General features: G+C 40.3%; 1 protein-coding gene across 1 annotated transcript in view; it reads left to right on the forward strand.

Moving 5' to 3' along the window:
* ldlrad4b (low density lipoprotein receptor class A domain containing 4b) overlaps positions 1-20,292 on the forward strand; it is a 261,157-nt gene that overhangs the window by 69,815 nt on the left and 171,050 nt on the right. The window lies entirely within an intron of this gene.

The following is a 20,292-nucleotide window of genomic DNA, read 5'->3' on the forward strand; positions in this document are numbered from 1 at the left end:
CGCACCTCACTGTGAATACATTTCGTGGAAATGCTTGTCCATACATGTGTGCAAATGCATATGCATTATGTGTACCAAAGGCAATGCGGTCGCGCTTTTGAGTGCATGTTTGTGTCTTGGAGCAGCATGCACTGAGGCGTTTTCCTGTGTCCTCCTGTTCTGCGCTGCTCTTCTGCTGCCTGACATCCAAAATACATTTGTTTTCATTTATCAGCCAACCAGACCCCCATATAGCAGCTTCCGCTCAGTGCCACAGACTGAAGAGGAAAATTCTACATTTAAGCCGCCCCTGTCCTCTGATTTGTCTCTCTTACCACAACTCAATGTTACCCTTTAAGCTCGAGCTAGCAGGGAAGACAAAGGGATTGTGTTGTGGTTTCTGTGCGCGACAAATCATAATCAAGTAAAATACGCATCAGAACATCACACTCAGTGTAAAAGCTTCAAGTTAGACTTAAGAAAAAAACCCAATTGCAATTAAAACTGATGAGAAAAAAAATAAAGAAGTTGTGAATATGTGTTAAACATTATAATTAGGTAATCAGGTGCTCAAATTCTTGCCTCTGAGATGGCACTTTAATCATTCACACAGAACTAAGTGCACATTAGAAGTAGCTCATTATTCTGATGTTTACTTGAGGAAGGATTTTAACTTTCCCGAGGGAGGCGTCAGCAGGGAGTAAGGAGTCATATGATTGGATTTTTGTAGTATCCTGTTGATGCGCATGTTAATCTATCCTTATTTGAGAGATACGCGACTGATGGAAGCCGAGTAATGCTGATGAGGAAGTGAAACTGTAATGTGGAGTTTGAATAGCATTTGACACGTTTGTCTTCCATTACTGGTGATGAGGCAGTGACACCGGGCCAGCAGACTGTGTTAAGATGTTTCCAGGTGGCCATAAATCAAAGTGGCTCGTGTGCAAATGTGTATGTTCCTGCGTCTGCACAGAGAGGATGGAGACTAACGGGGGATGCACAGGCAGCAGATAAAGATCAGACACCAGGGGGATGTTGCAATCATGCATATCAGTGAATTTAAAATACATAGATAACCCTATCGAGCAGGCTTAGAGGCCAGTCTGGCAGCCAGTCAATTTTCACACAAATGGGGTCCTCAGTGGGGGGGGCTGCCTTGCAGGAGTCTGATTATGGTGTGATGGTTGTGTAAACCACAAAATCAGTCAGCTCGACACCACAATTTATAATGTGTTATCTATAAAAACGCATCAACTTTTATTGATGCCTGATCAGACTTGTGCCGTCGAAAGAATCTGACAATATAAACCCAACGACAATCATCTTCAGGTGCTTTATATCATAAGGTAAAGATCCTGCAGTAAGAAAGAGGAAGATCCGACAGTCCTCTATAAGCAAGCATTTGATGACAGAGCAAGTCTGATGTAAAACTGAAACTTAGAACATAAGATAAGACGATCAGATATGCTTTATTTATGCAAAAGCTGGGAAATGTCTTTATTACAGCAGTTCAAAATAAAATTAAACATATAACAAATAGCTTAAGTCAGTAGGATAGTTTCCAGCTCGCTAAATTGTAACACAATATGATAAAAAAAATGTTAATGCAGTAAAAAAAAGTAAACAGGCAAACTTTCTTCAAAAACTGACATAAAAGAAAACAAAAATTCAAAAATAAATCTTTAAACTAATGAAAAATACAAAGTTATCAGTGCTGATGTGTGTGCACGTAGTTTCAGTCTCATCAGAATTAGTAGCAGTGAGTCCAACATAATGACTGTAAGAAAGTAAAAGTAAACAAGAGTAACAGTTACTTTGTGTTGAAAGAACTCTGCAACTACACATTTACACATAACATCAACCTGTCCAGGCAGATCAAAGAATACTAGCCAGTATTAGCTTGTTGATGTATTTTCATATATACTTCATATTCCAAAAAATATGTTAAATTGATTTTCTGCATTCATAGTTTGAGAAACATTCAGCAAAGCACTTAACTAACTAATTAGGACTGGCTGACATTCCAGGTGGAGATGGGAGGATATAAAGTGTCTCTGCAGTCCCAGGTGATGTAATCTTATTTCTTTCTTTATTTTTTCACTTCAGAGCTTACAAGACAATATGTATTTGTATTTATTCTTTGTCTGAGTAATCCAGTCCTAATTGTCAGTACATCCGTGAGCATGTTACAAACAGAAACTATTTTTAATGGAATTAAGATACAAGCACGCAGCTCCTGATAAGACTTAAATTACAGGAGTGATTGGCTTGAAAACAGGAGATGCATTTAGCTGTGATTATTACTAGGAAAGGGCTGAAAATCTGCTCACATAAAGTAATTTCTAGACTAGATGAAAGCCAGTGACCTGAGCTCCCACCTCCCCTAGAATTCATCTTTGCTCCTGCAGATGATGTGTTATACAGTATTTTATGGTGTGCCCTTAAAAGCAGACTTCTGGGGTTGCGTCACCTCATACCTATCTATAATTGTATGTCTTCCTGTGTACTTTGCACTCTTCAATCTCATATTCTTCCTTTAGACTGCGTTGTGCGGCGTGTTATCTAACAAAGCAGAAACGGCTCGAAAAATAACCGTATAAACATCTATAGATACACTCAGTGATGCCGTAGCCTGCAGATACAAGATCACTGTGGGAATTTCTCTATGTAGGTACACATTATCACTAATAACACATCTCTGAACCTTTGTTATGGGCAAAGACTGGCTAGAGTTGGTAGGAGTCTAATGACACTCTTTGGATAGACACTGTGAATGTATATGTGTGTCAGAGCGAGTGAGCGAGCAGGGGGAGATGCGCGTTTTAAAGATTATGTTTGCTTGAGGTAAAGAAGCCCTGTTTATGTTTGTAAGATGAGTCGTATGCTTCAGACTGCTGGGAACAACCTGCGAGTTTGTGTGCAAGTGTGTAAATGTAGCCTTCCACCGCGAGCATACATATTCACACACGCCGCCTCAGTCCCTGTGAGGTATTTGTTACAGGGCAAACATACTGTATCATTACTGGGGTCGTGAGAAGGTAATGGGAAACAGAATGAGTCATCATATAGGATGTGTTAGCTGTGTGATATGGTATGAGTAGAGCCTCAGGGAAAGTGGCATCTGTACCTCATCTCCTTGTGCTTCCTTCCATCTTTCCTTCCCTTTTCATAAAAAGGATTCTTGTTGTGGTTGTGGTACTGGCATATTTGTTACATCAAAATTATCTTTGCGACAAAAAGCATGCTAGTCAGTGTTGTAATTCAAATGACAGGATGTAATAATGAGGTTCCAAGACACATGGCTATGGGTTTTGACCGATGACTAGAAAATACAGTCAAGAAAAATGCTAGAATAATAGTCTTGTGTATATGAGACTTACTGAAAATGTTTACAATTTCAGCTTAAAGTCAAACATTAAAAAAGTCCCATTGTTACAATATTTGTTTCCAGCGATAATTAAAAATAAGCTTTGAAGAAGCTGCTAAATAGCTTAGCAAGCAAGGCTCTCTAGCATTCAGTCAGAAAGTGGAAGGTAATGAACCTTGCTTGTTAATGTTAGCTATTGTTACCAATAGATGTTATTTAAATTTATCGTTATTATTAGTTTTTGCCAATACTAGATGCTGGTAATTACTCTATATTATGTTTTGTGACTTATGGTAAGAAGAGCTAGCTAACTCTTAGCTAGTTTGGGAGGAAGCTAATTAGCCTTGCCTAGCTTAAAGATGATTTTGTCAACCCATTTCATTATTTTGGATACATATTGTTATAGTATCCATTCTGCAAACATTCACCAGGCCTCTGACACTTTTTCAGATTCTTCATTCCATATTTAGTAGGAACTTGGAATAAAATTATCACGTAGATACAAATTCGGGTGACCATTAAGTTACATGTACATGAATGTGAGACTTTTTTTTTTTCTGCCTGTCCCATTTGGTTCTTTAGCCATCAGAATTGTTGTCTGAAGACCAGCAAGGATACCCAATGGATTTATTTTGCCAAATGGATCATCGTGGCATTGCCGTATTGGTCCATTTGCTCGATCTTTGTTTTTATTATTTATTATATTTTATTTTCAGATGTTACAGATGGGACAGACATGAGTGAGGGATAGGAAAGGGAGAAAGAAAGAGGAAGGAAAGGGAAAACAGAAGGGGAGAGGGACAGTGAGAAAGGGGGGGAGAAAAGAAATAAAAATCTCCTGGATCACCTGTTGAGAGAGGAATAGAAAACAAGCAAAAAAGACAAAACAAAAACAAAAACAAAGCAACATACTAAACACAACACCATCGCATTAATCTAGCTAAGTGTAAACAGCAGTAAATACTAAATATTCAATGTTGTTGTGCAGCACGCAGGATAGATGTGCTTCGAAGTAGCAGCCAAGAAAGGTGTAATTTGGGTCTACGAGCAGTGAACACCCGTGTGCATACCTGTGTGGATCAGCGCGCTTGTATTCCAAAGGTTTCTCCATGTAACGATCTGCTAGGGAGTGTGGGGGGGCCACAGCCCCGTCCTCCAGGGTGTGAGACTTAAAAGGAAACATAATGAACCAAATATAGAATTGGGATTTAAAAGAAATTTATTTTAAAAAGAAATAGATATTAATAACTGTTGAATGCAAGATGATGATTGTACAAACGTTTGATCTGATTGGCCCATGTGTTAAAATGGAGATGGGGTACATACAGACATTTACATACAAGCTACAGTCATTAAAGTAAGAAGAATTTGTGTGTAGCTATAGGCTCAGTGTAGAGACCAGTCAGGTTTCCCGTTTATTAGCATTCAATAATATTCTAAGTTTTGAACCAATAAGCAAACTTCTAAAAGAGCAAAATAAAACTTTGCTATTATTTGTGCCTTTGTTCGAGTTGATAGGAAAAAGCACTTCAGCGTATCACTGCTGCCTATACTCACATTGTTTATGAGTTAAAAGATGCATCACTTTCTAATACCATTGTGCAGTCCAAAAGGGATAAGTGTTTCTGCTGTTCCATCGACTCCTAAAATATGGTCTTCTTGAGTAATCAATCCCACTCGAAATTTTATTCATTTTGCTTCAGTTTGATTTTATTTTCAGGCTCTCTGGAACAGAGTACCACGGAAAACGTTTTCACTCTAAAGAAGTCCACGGTAGGCCCTGAAACCCTCTGTAAAGAAATAAAATACACAGTAGTCGTCATAATGTTCATTAAATTAACTTTTACATGGACTGATTCTCATATAGCGCTTTTCTACACTCCCAGATCACTCACAGCGCTTCATACAACATGCCTCATTCACCTATTCAACCACCAACCTTCCGATCGGTAGAAAACCCACTCTGCGTCCTGAGCTACAGCCACCACACAGGATCTGTGAGGGAATCTAAAGTTTTAAAGAAAGAGATTATAATAAACTGACTAAAAAATTAAAATAAGTAACAAACTGATATCTATCCTAAAGAACAAACTGAGAGAAGCTGCATGAGGACTGACTGTTACAAAATCAAGCCGAGGCAAGTATGTACAATTAACTAGCGTGATTAGATTGCTGCACAAGCACAAACACACATAAAGCACTAGAATTACTTTTGAAGCATGTAAAGTAATCCAGACTTAAGTGATTGTGCGGTCATCACCACAGACAGGCAGGTTGTCTACATAGCTGTCAGCTGCGTATTGTCTCTGCATGATGACAACAGTGAACTGCGGTCGATCGAGACACTGATGTGCAACAATAATCACCCTCATTAGTCATCCGTGTGTGTTGTTGTCCTAGATTAAACAATGAAATAAACTCAAATCCCTGTTCAGAAAAGTCCCCTCAAATAAAGAAAGCATGAATAGCAAATTCTTCTAAAGATTAGTTGCTATGTTTCAATTAGCAACTGATTTTTTTTAAAAAACAGGCTTGAGAAAGCCAGTGATGATATATGGACCATCATACGTGTTGTCCCACTGTGCAAGCTAGAGTCCACGCTCTGGGCTTTTGACTTGTGATCAGTGGTTTGGATTTAGTGTGAGAAAATGTTAAACCTTGTCCTGTCCCCTGTGATGTGGTGCTCATGTCAACATATGGTCAAAAGTGTTAATTTGCTTAATTAGGCCGGCACTCTGAGCAGCAGAGAACATCCCTGCTCATTAAGTCTGATAAGGAGAAAAAAAGAAAGTTGCTCCTAATGTATAGGAACAGCGACCTTTGCCTGATTAATGCAGAGTGGGACTGGCGCGCAGTGACCGGGAAGCTCCAAAAGGACTCGGAGCTGCAGCACTTTAACTGCATTATTATCACACTCATTTTCCTTAGTCAGCTTCTGGTCTCACTACAGTTTTATGGCTGCTCAGAGACTCAGCTGAGAGATTAAGGACTCATAACAAGTTGTTTCATGTAGAGTGTCACCTCTAATGTCCGCTTACAGCAGAATGAAATGAGCCATTAGGCCTGACCTATCTACCCCGGTTTCTGTTGAGATTCTGAGAGAAATGTCACTGTGGCTCGTGCACTTTGTGGCGTGCAGCAGGGCTCTCCCAGGATAAGATCCAGGAGGAGGGGGGTGCACGGTACAATGAGGAATATTTACAGTAATTTGTGGCGCGTTCTTCCTTCACACATTTAAAATGCATTAGAAGCCACCGATAGCCCATGACCACTGACACTCCCGCCCACGCACAGCCTGTGCCAGGCGTTTAGGTTTGTTTGTGGAAGTAGGTCCATCCACATTAAAATGCAGACATAAGTCAACTCTCCTGCTGGATATAGAGGATAAAAGCTGTAGAAATCCACAGCAAAAGAAACTGTTCCCGTCCACAGTAGCTTTCCTGCCATTTAGAATAATTTGTTTGTAAAAGGAAAAAGGCAAATTTGGATTTATGATTTAGTGAAAAGTTTACATTTTTTTGTAGAAAAAAAGTTTGATTTGAATCAAAGTTTTTCTCTGTTCTAAGCAATTCACTTCTACATACTTTTATAAGTGACCCAGCTGCCTGGAACAGGGATGTGTCAGAATCAGCCCAACTCCAATCTGGCCCACTAAACGGCCTTGGAAAATGTGAAGGAGGGGAATAGATTTTGAGCTTTTATCTGTATTTTCACAAGTTTTACAGCTTTTCCTACTATAATAAAGACCTCCCCAATGGCCACTCATGATGTGTCACACCTGGCTGTAGCAAATGGCAGCAGATCACCCCTGTCCTGCTTTGTCTTCGCTGCCTCCCTGAACATTTTAGGAGGGATTTCACTGCTAAACTTTTAATGAATGTTTGGATCTGGTCCTGAGCGCCTCGGCAGAAGTGTCGACCCTGTACGACCGAGTTCACAGGCTTGATCCTAAACTGGGGCCTTTCTGGCTGCTCGGAAATTGAGGTTTAAATCTAAAGGTGACAGCGCTTTTTCCATCAGGGCCACTCAGCTTTGGAACAACCTGCCTGAGGAGATAAGGCTTGAAAATCTGTGACTTCCTTTAAGCGACTTGGAAGAAATACTTTTTTTAATCAACTTACTTATATGTGATGTCACCTTTTCTAACAGTTTTGTTGTTTGTGTGTCTGTTTTCTGTTTTTATGTTGCTTTTGCAGTTAATATGGATTTTATTCTTTTGTTGGAGGTTATTTTTTACACTGTGTTTTGTATTTTTGCTTTCCTTTCTGTTTTTTTTTTTTAAAAGCTCTGTCCTAACTCTGGATCTACTGTTATTGTGGTGGGGGGTTGCTTTGTTTTGGGGGTTTTGGGTTGGGGGGAATATTGGAATATTGGAATAGAGGTAAATGAGCAAAACTTGCGCTATTACAGTAGATTTACTGTAGCAGTTTTACCTTATAACCATTTCTACTTCAGAAGTACAATTTCTAGTTAGAGACATGTTTATCAACTATAAGCCAATTTGCATAGCCATGGACACACTGGAGCAGAGCTGGTTGACTGTAAATACACAATTTACTAACTCAAAGAGGCATAAAATGTTAAGTAACTCTTAATTAATTGTGGCATTTGTTGACCTTATCCTTCCTTCCTGTCACTCATAAGTGAACATAATCGAATTATGCACTCTTAAGGCTGTATGTAACACAAACACGCCGTTGAAAACAAACGGCGATGTATTTTTGATCTAGTGTGGTAATTGTGTGCTATAATTGAACAGCCATATCACAATATTTTAAAAGGAGACATCAGGTGTTTTTCCAACGACCTGTTTTTGTGCACATTTCAATGGAAATTCTGAACGTTCTTGAGGAGTTTTTACATTGTTTGATGTGCAAATGTTTGTACGAGTACAAACACGGAGACATGCCAGGTGAATAAATGATTGTATAAATGATGCATGTGACCTCCACTTTGCTAGGCTTACATAGGGGCAGATGAAAAACATCAGATCTGTTTGCAATGATGAAACTGAAACCCTAATAACATCAGATCAAAGTAACAGCAGTGCTTTATATCTATTCTTCTTAATTTCATGTATAACTGCATTCTTTTCCCAATATGGCTTTTGGAAAAAATACTGGAATGTGTTATTACTTAGATGTACTGGTCAAATCATATCAGTACCACATTCAGTCAGTTGTAAGGTTGTTAAATAACCAACACAAACATCATCACAAACCCAAAGAACATAATAAAATGTTATTTATTATAATATTATAATAGCATTTTGAAAAATGTTGAAAAACTTTAGCTTATAGAAATAAAACTGAATTTAATTTGAATTTCTCAAATTAAAGCCATGTGCCCACATAAGTAGGCAAGAAGTAAGTGTTGAGTATCTCCTCCAGGACGCCACAGGTTCACGTCCCATTTAGTAGCTTTGTGTTCTGTGCTTTGTTTCTTTTTTTTTTTATGCCCTGATTTGTTTTCATTTTGCTGGCTTTGCATTTTCACTTGCTCCTTGGCTAGGTGACTTGTAGTTTAGTCTAGGGCTGAACGATTATGGAAAATAATCTAATTGCGATTTTTTGCCCCAATATTGCGATTGCGATGCGATATGCGATTATTTTTTAAGGTCTTTGTCTTCTGTATTATTAAACAAAGACAAGCAATACATCATATAGTATGGCCAATACTATATTACATTAATTTTAAACTGTTCTTTCCTGGAAGACAGACCTCTGTTATGATGACATGAGGTGATGCATGAATTGATGACTGACATTTTTATTTAACTTCTTCAATCACAACAGTATATTTGAACATACACAATAGTTTATTTTTAGCTTACAAACATCTGAGCATAAAGTGCTGACAAGGAACCCTGGTGTAAACATTAAAATGAAAGTCAGTACAATGTGCAGATTGCAGAAATATACATAAAAAAAATCAGTGGCTTTACCACACTCAGTTTTTCGACATCTGTGAACTACTAGACAGTCATTCAATTAAAAAATAATATTAAATAAATAAAACTAATAAATAAAAAATACACACATCTTACTGATCTCTGCAGTCAGTAACATTACACATAAAGTGCAAACATAATAGCAATTGTATAAACACACACACAAACACGCCTTTAAAATTTAAAGGCGTGAAATTGGACGGTCTAGCGGCTAGTTCTGATTAGCGTCACCGCTGTCTCGGTGGAGTTTAATAAACTCGGCCGTCTGCTTCTTGCTATCTAAAATATAACCAGACACTGGTGTAAATTCTCGACTGTCTCATACTTCTGTTTAATAAGTTTTCTGTTTGACGTTTAGTCAGCTGTGTGAAAACCAAGGAGGAACCCACCCGGGGGATTAATAAAGTTTTATTTTATCTAATCTAATAACTTTAATCTCAGCCAAACCGATTTACTCACGAACAAACAAAACACTGAAAAAAGCCCAACAATAACATTTTTAGGTTGTCTAAGTGACTTATATATTACGTTTAACCCGAGCAGCGAAACTCCGCGGTGATCTGAAAATGATGTGCCGGGAGTTGTGCCGTTCTCGGCCGCATCAGTAACCCTCGAGCTCCCGGCTAGCTTCGAGCTGGTGGGTAGCAGACGCCTCGAAAACGTCGAAGCACTTTTGCAAATATGGATATCTTGATAAACCGAGCAGATATTTGATGTTTACACAGCTACTTTCTCGCCTGAAAATATGTTAAAAGTTTATTTTGTGACCCAGAAAGATTAGTATGAGTAATTTTAAAACTTAGTAGCGGCCGCCATTGTTGGAAACTGGAGTTTGGCTGGGCCGCGCTATGAATTCTGGGATATGGTAGGCCACGAAGGACACACCCGACCCATCCTTCAAATTCGGGGAAAAGGAGGACGCATTTGTCGGCTGCATTCGGAGGAGTCTACGAATTTGGACAGCCTTCGGCGCGTCGCTGTGACGTAATCGGTCTACAAATGCGGCCTCAGGAGGATGCAGCCCATGAATTTGGACATGGCCAGAGTATAATCGCAGCCTTTGCGGTTAGAAAATTGCACTTATCATGTCGCGATATTATCGCAAATGCGATATATCGTTCAGCCCTAGTTTAGTCGACTACTAAGTTAGCTAGGATAGATTTAGAAAAGATGCAAGGCTCACTGATCGTGCTGCCCTGTGTGTCACACGCTGACGTCAGTAGCCTGCGTGCACGGCACACATACGATTCATCGTTTCAAACTGCACCATACTTCAAACCATAACCCTACTGCTCTTTATTGTCGTTGACTGCATGTGTGAACAAACACATGGGCATTGTTTTTTTTGTTTTTTTTGCAGTGCATCATTTTTGATAGCACAATTTAACCCACATGCAACACACGAGCCTGCATGCCTGAGGAATTCATCTCCTCCTCAGACAGTTAGTCAGAGCTCTCTCGGGGGAGGTGGGTCGCTCCGTTTGCCTGGGCTGTGCTGTCTGATTTTCTTGATACTTTGTCTTTTTTTTTTTTCTTTTTTATCTTCCTCAGTCAGAGGGAATGAGAAGGATTTTTGCTGCATGACTGCAGCCTGTAATGTCTCTGCTGCCTCTAGCTCCTGCATTTGCTCATGCTGTGCCTCTTTGTGTCACCTTTTTTTTTTCTGTGTGTCTGAACTTAAATATACCTGCATATTCTCATGTTTACATACTCTTTTGAATGGCCTGTAAAATTGTCTGTATTTATGTCTGCATTGTAGGAGATTTGTTCTTTTCAAAGATGGCTTGGAAGCACTAAGGCTTTACTGGATGTAAATCATTTTATCAAACAAAGCTAAATGTCTTTTTTTTAAAAAATCTTGCTCTCAGCTTCTTCAAAGAACAGTAGTTTCACTCTGTGGGACTCTTTTATTTATTTTCTGCATTGCTAAGTGTTTCATGTCTCTGTTGTCTGGTAATTTCAACACAGTCTTTACTTTCTGTGTCTTATTTTCAGATTGGGTGGAATGGGTAAAATGGCAGTGGTTGAAAAAGCTTGTTTCTACCGTAGACAAGTCAAAAAGTTCAAAAGTTTTGACCCGACATGGGTTTTCTTATACCACTTTGCAGAATCTACCTGTCAAGCATTTGATTCTGTGATAAATATTGCCTGTAGCTGTAGTATTAGTCGCAGAGTGGAGGTTTTCTGTGCCTTTTGGAAGTGATTTTTCAGTTAAAAAAAAGTCCAGGAAATGTTGAGAGAGTATATAAAACGGAAAGAAACAATTAAAAAAAACAAAAAAAGAAAATGCATTCTTGTGTTGGCACCATGCTGTGTGTAAAAATGTTTGGAATTCAGTGTTCAGTTATCACATAAGAGTACATAAACTGCACTCAACATGTTCATGCTTACCAACCCATCTGCTCTGTGTCATTTTATATCAAAGAAATGAAAGTTAACACCCTAACCACTTCGTCTCCAGTCATGCACGACCATCAGATTTGGCTTTAACTCAGAAAAAGATTCAGGTTAACAGGTGACCTGCTGTTTACGTTTAGTATTGTAAGTTAAATAAAAGTTGCGTCTGTGAAGTCAAATAAAAAATACAAATAAATTACGCAATCTGGCTGAAATGTCTAATCTGTCAGTATTTGTACATGGTAGTACTGCACTTGTGTTCTGTCACGAATTCCTGGTAATATTGGATTTAAACGCAGCGCTCACTCACTGCTGCTAATAAAGCTTCATATTCACGCCAGGTTGACTTCATTTCTTTCCTCGTTGTTGCAAAGACTTCATTCCACCAATCACAGACAACCCCAGAACTCAAATACAGTCAAATCACAGCAACACGGAAGGCTCCTTTGCGGTCTTATTGTCAGAAGGAAGGCCCTTGCGGCTCATCCGCTTTACATTCGTTCTGTAGCTCAATAAAATCATATGTATGAGCCCAGTGTTTACGCCTACAGTCAATCTCTGTTTTTCTCTGTTCCTTATTTCTCGTCTAATCCGTCCAGTCTGTTCCCATCTTTTTGTCTTAGTTTGATGATTGGGACAGCTAGCTAATCAGCTGCACTACTACTGCACATCAGGAGACATTTTAAGTAAATCCTTTGAGAGCCCTTGAGGGAAAGGCTTTTGATCAGTTGTCTCTTTATGGAAGTGTAGGCTAATTTTGCCTGATGGCTCTTGCCTCTTTATAGTCTTTGTGTGGAGCTCTTGTGTTGGTATGGATTGTCAGATTAGGTCTATATTTGTTCTTTGTTTGTTTGTTGTTGTTGTTTTAAACACATCTGCATGACTTAACTGAACTGCACACACACACACAAAAGCCAACAGTATAAGTATTTCTATATCATCTATCACAGAGTGGCTAGCTTCCGTGTTAATGGCATCCACTTCCTGTCTGTCGTTTGCCAGTATTTCTGTGCCTTATGCGTCCGTCGGTATGTGTCTGTCAGTCCGGCCTCTCGACACTACAGTTGATGCATGGCCAGATTAAGCCTGTCAGATTTATCACACTCGGCTGGCAGTCAGCGTGACACAGAGCCAGATCAGACAAGGATTTGACGAATGACGCCTTCAGCCTACCTTTGTTTGCTTCTTGCTTTGCCAGTCATTTTGTGCACCATTACACACTTTAAGATAATTTATTTATCTGTTTTTTTTGGCCTGCAGTGAATGATATATTAGATAATTCCCCTGAAAGGGGGTTTAAAAAAGGAGGTTTAGAGGTTATGTTTTTAGATGTTTCTGCTTTATTGCCCGAGAAAGGTAAAGGATAACGTGCACTTGTTGTGTTATTAGTGTGTGACAGCTCAGTAAGTACGGATTAAAAAGGAATGTTTTTGGACTGAAACCAACTAAAATTACCCACTAAGAGCTGTGTTTAATGCGGTCTTCATTCGCAAGTCCAGGAAGACTGGAGTGACGCCTCTGAAATACTAAAAAGCAAAAGAAAAATATGGGATCTATATATTTCTTGAGAAATCAAGCATTGACTGTCTATGACACAAGCCTGTGTTTCTCACTGTCTGTCACAATACATTATAGCACAGTGTGATACCATGTTATACAATAGAAGACGTACTGTAAGATAAAATAGGATGTGGTGTATGCATGAATGTGGACTAAAGGAGGAAAATAAACCTGCAGGTAAGTTGGATGCTTCTGGAGGATAGGTAGCTACGTGTTGTTTAGCTCTCTGCTGCTTTTGCTACCTGTACTTAAAAAGTGCTGGATTATCTTCTTCTCAAAATGATTTTTGGAATGATATGAATATACAAACACATGCTCTCCACAGTATATTGTTACAAAGCTTTTGCTTTAATTTGACACATTGTTTCCGTCCTGTAAAAAAATGGCAATTGTTGGGTGTTGGTGTCCTTGTAAGACTAACAGTATGGTTTAAAGCCCTTACTGAGCTGTACGGCACTCTGCACTGTGCTCGACCTTAAGAGCCCATAAGCTCTGGCCGCAAGCCAAGCTCATCAAACTGGAATACAGTATGGATGAGACTAATGAAGCGGACTAAAGTAGATCTTCCATTAATCAGCTGTGAACTTGTGTAATCTTTGTCCATGTGTGTCAGAGTGTCGGTGTCCTTAAACTACTTGTCATTTGCACATTAGGAGAATGTTTTATTAAGACAAAGAGTCGATATTATTAAAGAAATGTGGAAAAGTATATGATTATATTTAATGTACTTAAAACAGGGCTAACAAAGCCACACCCCCACCCATCTGTGGCTGGTTGTCTCTGTAGTAAAGACTAAGTTTTGTATGGTTAATGGATCTAACACAGTGCTTTATTATGTGTCTTATCACATATTCACTGTGATGGTCTTGCCTAAGAATACTTTGATGTCTATGTTAGAGGAGCTAGGGATCAATCCACTGGCTTTGAACTAACGTCATCGTAATGTTTTTTTTTAAGACAGATACCGATATCAGTATTTGGTCATTTAAAAATCTGGTATTCTGATATATTGGCTGATATAATGTCCCTAACATTTCTTGTTTATTTCTTTTCTTGTTCTGCTCGACTTTTCTCAGTTGGTTGTTGTTTTGTGGCATTCCAGACATTTTTCAGCCATTATAAATGGTGATAAATTGGCAAATGGCTTATATTAGCCAATAATATAAGATAAGATAACCTTTATTAGTCCCACACGTGGGAAATTTGTTTTGTCACAGCAGGAAGTGGACAGTGCAAAAGTTATGAGGCAAAAATTAGAATACAATAAGAATAAATACAGTACACAACTGTACAGAATAGAATAAAATACTATATACAGTAGAATAAAATAAAATAAATATACAATAAGATAAAAATAGAATACAAATACAAATACTATATACAACTGAGTAAAAATACAACGATGACAGAAAGGATTATTGCACTTAGTATTATTGCATATGTATGGATGTGTGTGCTTGATCAGTTAAAGTCTTTATTATGGAGTCTGACAGCAGTGGGGAGGAAAGACCTGCGAAATCTCTCCGTCCCACACCGTGGGTGCCGCAGTCTCCCACTGAAGGAGCTGCTCAGTGCTGTCACAGTCTGCTGCATGGGGTGGGAGATGTTGTCCAACAGGGATGACAGCTTAGCCGCCGTTCTCCTGTCACTCACCACCTCCACTGGGTCCAGAGGGCATCCTAGAACAGAGCTGGCCCTTCGGATCACCCTGTTCAGTCTCTTCCTGTCCGCAGCAGAGATGCTGCCGCCCCAGCAGACCACGCCATAAAAGATAGCAGAAGCCACAACAGAGTCATAGAAGGTCTTCAGGAGTGGGCCCTCCACTCCAAACGACCTGAGTCTCCGCAGCAGGTACAGCCTGCTCTGCCCTTTCCTGCAGAGGGCGTATCAGCCCGTCAATAACAATTATATTGACTGTTGCATCTTTCAGAGAGAAGAGTAGTTGTCCGTAAATGCATCAAGTAGTTATACCTGCCTGTGCTCTCTATAACAGTGCTATCTATAGGTATGTAGTAGATATGTTTGCGTATGCTTTAAAATCACAGAGGGCCAGTTGAAGTACTTTTCTTAGCCCTAAGTAATGTGTGCATGTTGCATGAAACCTAAGAAATCTGGTGATGAGATGTTAGGGTGGGCTGTAGGTTGTCAGAAAGGCAAATAATTTGAGACAACCCAAATGAACTTTAGGATCAAACAGAATCTCAGGCGCTTATCTGCAGCTGGAGGTGGAAAAAATGTTCAATTATTGTTAAAACATTCAGGGAAAATGGCCTCCAGTTTTCACATACTAGTGTCGAGTTCATCAGTTACTTTGTCTTTTTTCCACACTTAGTTTGAATGTTTGAGTGTGCACACTGTGTCCACTACTCATTGTTTAATCCAAAGAAAGAACAGTGAATATATGAGCTAACCCGTCATAATCTCCAGGAGAGCCACATTGTTTTATTGTCCAGCAGCAGAACATTTTGTATTTCCTTCTGCTGCCGCTGTCAGATACACATAAACAGTCCATGAAAGCTTTTCTTTTTCTTTCTTTTTTTAATGACTCGTTTTTTCGCCACGTCTGTTGCGGCAGAACTCTGAATCACCTCGGTAGCCCCAGTTCTTTATTTGTTATGCAATCACATTCTTAGCATGCTTGAATTTTCAGCGTAACAGATGCGACCAGCCCCGTGGTTAAATAGTCTGTTCCCCAGTCCATGTTTGTCTGTCTGACTGCTGTCTCACTGATAAGCACATGTCCCTGTGTGACCCAGCGGAGGAGTCAGAGCTGGCTGTTAGAACTGCTAGTTGTCCCCATATGTTACAATGACAGACAGATAGTAGACACAGAAACACGCTCCCGTACTAATAATGCTCTGACGGAAACACTCCTCACTTTACCCACTTCACGGAGGCTAGAGGCCACACGCAGTCTTAACACTTTAAGAACCCTGGAACAAAGCTTATAATTGTCATTATAAAGGTCTGCATAGGACTCTTTGCTCAAGTACAGTCTCTCAAGGCTACAATGCAGGCTGTCTTATTGGAGTTTATTTTATGACTGACAGATGGCAGCACGAATGCACTGCTGACTAAAAAGCTACTGAACCAGGGATCTTTTTGTGCTTGTTAGGCAAATATGTAAACCACTACATTATGGCGCTGCTAAGTACAGGGGTAGATTTTTGAAAATTTCACCCTTATGTAGGCAGTTTTCTTTAAAATGGCGAGATGGATTCAGCATAGTAATTCAAAAAGAAGAGCATAGCTTTCCTTACTGGAGGTCCACTCGTGAAGAGGCTGGAGACCGTAGACTACTTGCAGACTAAAATCTGTGAGTGATCAAAAGAAGATGGGCTCCAAGTTAAATTAATGTCAGCGTTTAGGTGACACATGCAGAGTGACTGCTGACAGCCATATAACAGTTCAACTGAGATTACATGTTTCCAGAGAGACATGGCCAAGAGAGCAGCACAGAGTGTAACAGATAGAAACAAATATAGCCGACACACCGAACTCAACATCCAGATCGTACGAAATAATGTATCCAGAAGATGCGTAAAATCTAAGAGTCCAGGGCCTTCGCCATCTGCCTGCAGTCGTCTGAGGTTGCAGTTTCTTTTTACATCATCCTCAGGTTCAAAGGTGATTCAGGCTGTTTGTCAGTTTGCTCAAATGTTCCAGGGACAAGCTGGATTGATTAAAATAGGCATATATGTTCTTTCAGAGGCACGTGAGAAAAACACGGTTAATGTCAGGGATCAACTGTGACTTATGCTCTAATGCCCGATGTAAATGATGCAGTAGCTGTTGTTATTATCAGGGATTTGGCACAATCTGACATTTCACTGAAAAAACAAAGAACAGATTGACTACATTGTCAGTGAACACTGATACTGTCAGTCGCTATAAAGTGAAAATGAATCCGCAGCTGAATTATTCATTAGTTTGATCGTTCAAGTTCAAACCCAACACACCTTCCCTGCCTACAGAAAAGTCTGTTATAATGAATGTACAGTAGTATTGGACTGAGCTGAAAGCATACATCCCTGGTGGCTAACATCACTGACTAAACAGTAATACCCTACTTTGTATTGCTAATGATTTTGGCTTTCTGCGTGTACATTTGTACATTTGGTTTGAACTCCCTTTTTTGAACTAAAGCACAGGCATAAAGCATAAGGAGTGAACTAGGGCAATAATTGAACAGACGTTTCCTTTCAGCCATCAGCTCTGAACTTTTCTAGACCCAGTGCAGCGTTACTGGACGGCGAAGGCTTTTTAATCTGCCAGCTCCCCGACGCAGAGCGGATGGTACTAGATCGCCGCAGTGCGAGACCAGCGCAATTAATTGTGCAGCGAATTCACAGCGAGCAAGGGGGCGTTATCTGCACCGCCTCTTGCATACTCTATCGAGGCAGCACCCCCACCTACGCCAAACAGAGGTTCGCTACTTGCGAGAAGTAGTCGAAACCTCGCGTGTGAAAAAACGTGTTTATTAGCAAAGTGTTTGGCAGCGAAGTTCATAAGGTGGACCCAGTTAAAGGAGAACGAGCATGAAGGTAACGAGAAAAGTTTAATGACTCCACGCACCGCCACGAAGAAGAGAAAACAACAAAAAACACTAAAACTCAATCTGCAAGAATGAGAAAAACTAAGTGTGCATACCACAGAGACTGGGGTAATGCACTAAAGAACTACAGCTTCCAGTCTCTGGTCCAGAGTTTCGTGATAGTATAAGACAAAGATCAGCGCTGGTACATTAAAGCCGAAACCTGATAGAAGCCTGTACCAGAGACAACAGCTACAAATAAGGTGCTATTTGTGTGTGTGTGTGTTTCTTTGGGTATTTTTCAGTAACAAACACTTGGTTTCCTGTGTCCCGTGGTGTTTGCCAGACCTCTGTTCTCTGCTCTGACTTGGAAGTCCTACAGCTGGATAAATCCAAAGATAAGACAGGAGACCAGGAGTTGTCCTTAAATGACCAGAGAACAAACATCCACCTGGAGCCATATTTTCCGCTGCCTGCCAGGACAGCCTGTTGTCCTCAGATGACCCAGCAAACAAACAAACAGACAGACAGACAGATAACGATTCTACTCCTGGTTGTAGTAGTACAGACAGACCGACAGTCAGTGGGGTCAGGCTGCACTGACTTTCACATGTTTTCAGGAGCTGTCTGGAAAAAAAGAAGAAAACTTTAATAAAAAGAACTTTCTTCAGTCCTGCTGAAAACCCATTAAGGGTTTATACAATACAATTACTTTATATGCCATAAAATACTCTATAGATTCTGCTCCTGGACTTTTGAATAGGCCGCATGCTATTGTAATTCCTCCATCAGAATATGATGGTACAGTCTATCCACAACGCTATACAATAATGCCCCTATTACTACTGGAAGAGGCGCACATTGTGGAAAAACCCACTTTCTAATTTCTGTTTCCTTTCATTGGTTCAGCTCACAGAAGAATAACTTTGGAAACAGTCTGCCTTTAGAAAAAGCAAATAAATTCAGACTTTTTTTCTTGTTGAATATAATAAATAAATCAGTTTTGCTGAACTCATAGGGTAGCTGGGTTACTGTTACACGAGTATGTCAGATGATATTTATCACTTAGGTCATTTTTTAAACATCGAGGTCTTAGGGCCAGGACGGGTCCTCGGTGTTTATTAAGAGAGGTCCGACAGTCAAAAGGGTCTTCTGATTGTTGAAAATACGTCCTTTAATCCTAAATTTAGTTCTTTTTGTTCCTTTTAACTTTAGTCTTGGTGTAGCGGTTTACACTCTCACCTAAAAAGTTAGAAAATGTTTGATCCCAGGACACAAATCCCACTGGGATCCCATCAGAGCTACCAGCTGTGGCGACCCATGGGTCATTTCATTTTCGGTCCTCTCAATCAGAGGAGCTCTTTGATTGGCTGACCACTCTGAAAATAAGGATGGCTAACTTCGACCCTCTGGAATTTTTTCAAACTGTTACTCAGGCAAGAAATCGTCTCCTAGAATCACATGTTTTTCTGCGGGAGCCTGGAGAGACTCGGGACACTGGTGTTGTTTAGTCACCAGGAGGCAAAGTGATGAGTCACCTACAAGGCACATAATGAAGTGTTTAACCCCCCCCTTACGTCACAGTGGCCCCGTTCTCGCCTCCACTTTTCCATTCGCCAGCCTACAAGCTGTTTGTGTACCCTGACTGTGATAAGGCTTGGTAAGAACAGGCGAATGGAGCTGAGATAAGACTGAGATCTGTCATATCTTTCCAAAACCTCAGACAGGGCGTGTGTTTGTTTACCGTCTGTCTGCTTTTTTTTCACCATCAAATTCCTTCCCTCCTTCTCTGGTCCCATGTCATTTCTTCTCTTGAACTTCTTTAAACCTGCGTCTCTTCATCTTATGTTTGATTTCTTCCTCCTTTGTATCTCCCACTCCCGTCTCATCTTTCCTTTGTCATTTTCACCGCTTTTTCCTAGCTCAACTTCCTGTGGGTTGCCTCCCTCCTTTATGTTTTGAGCATAGCTTTTCCTCCTCTGCGATTTCCCCTTTTCCTTCGCCCATCGTACCCCTTCCCCGTGTGCGCGGCATCACTCCCGCACCCTCATTTTACTGTCTGAACGAGGAGAAAATGGCTCGATCTGTTTTACACTGTTTTTCCCTTTTCTCCAGTCGTCCCTACCCCACCTTCCTCCTCCTCCTCCTCTCTCCCTCTCCTCTTTTCTGGGTTTTTATTCCGTTCCCAGACACAAAAAAGCAGCACTTGGCACTTTTGAAATGTAAATAAAGTTTTGTTGTTCCCTCAGCCGTAGCCTCCTCCAGCCCTGTTTATCAGGCAGACTTCAAAGTGGCACACTGACATGTGGCTCTATCTCTCCCTTGCTCTGTGAAATAGGGTCACAGGCGGCGCTTGGCTTTCACAAAAACTTTTCCCTTTCATGTCAGAACCTAGTGGGTGAGAGGAACTAAAGGGGGCCATGCCAGCCAGCCACCCACCCACCCGCTATCCAAACTGAGACACACATCGCACCTCATCCACTGCGATGTGTGTGTGTGTGAATG

The sequence above is a fragment of the Haplochromis burtoni genome, unplaced genomic scaffold (assembly GCF_018398535.1).
Source record: "Haplochromis burtoni strain Fernald_Lab_line unplaced genomic scaffold, NCSU_Asbu1 Contig_130, whole genome shotgun sequence".
In the NCBI taxonomy this organism is placed as follows: domain Eukaryota; kingdom Metazoa; phylum Chordata; class Actinopteri; order Cichliformes; family Cichlidae; genus Haplochromis; species Haplochromis burtoni.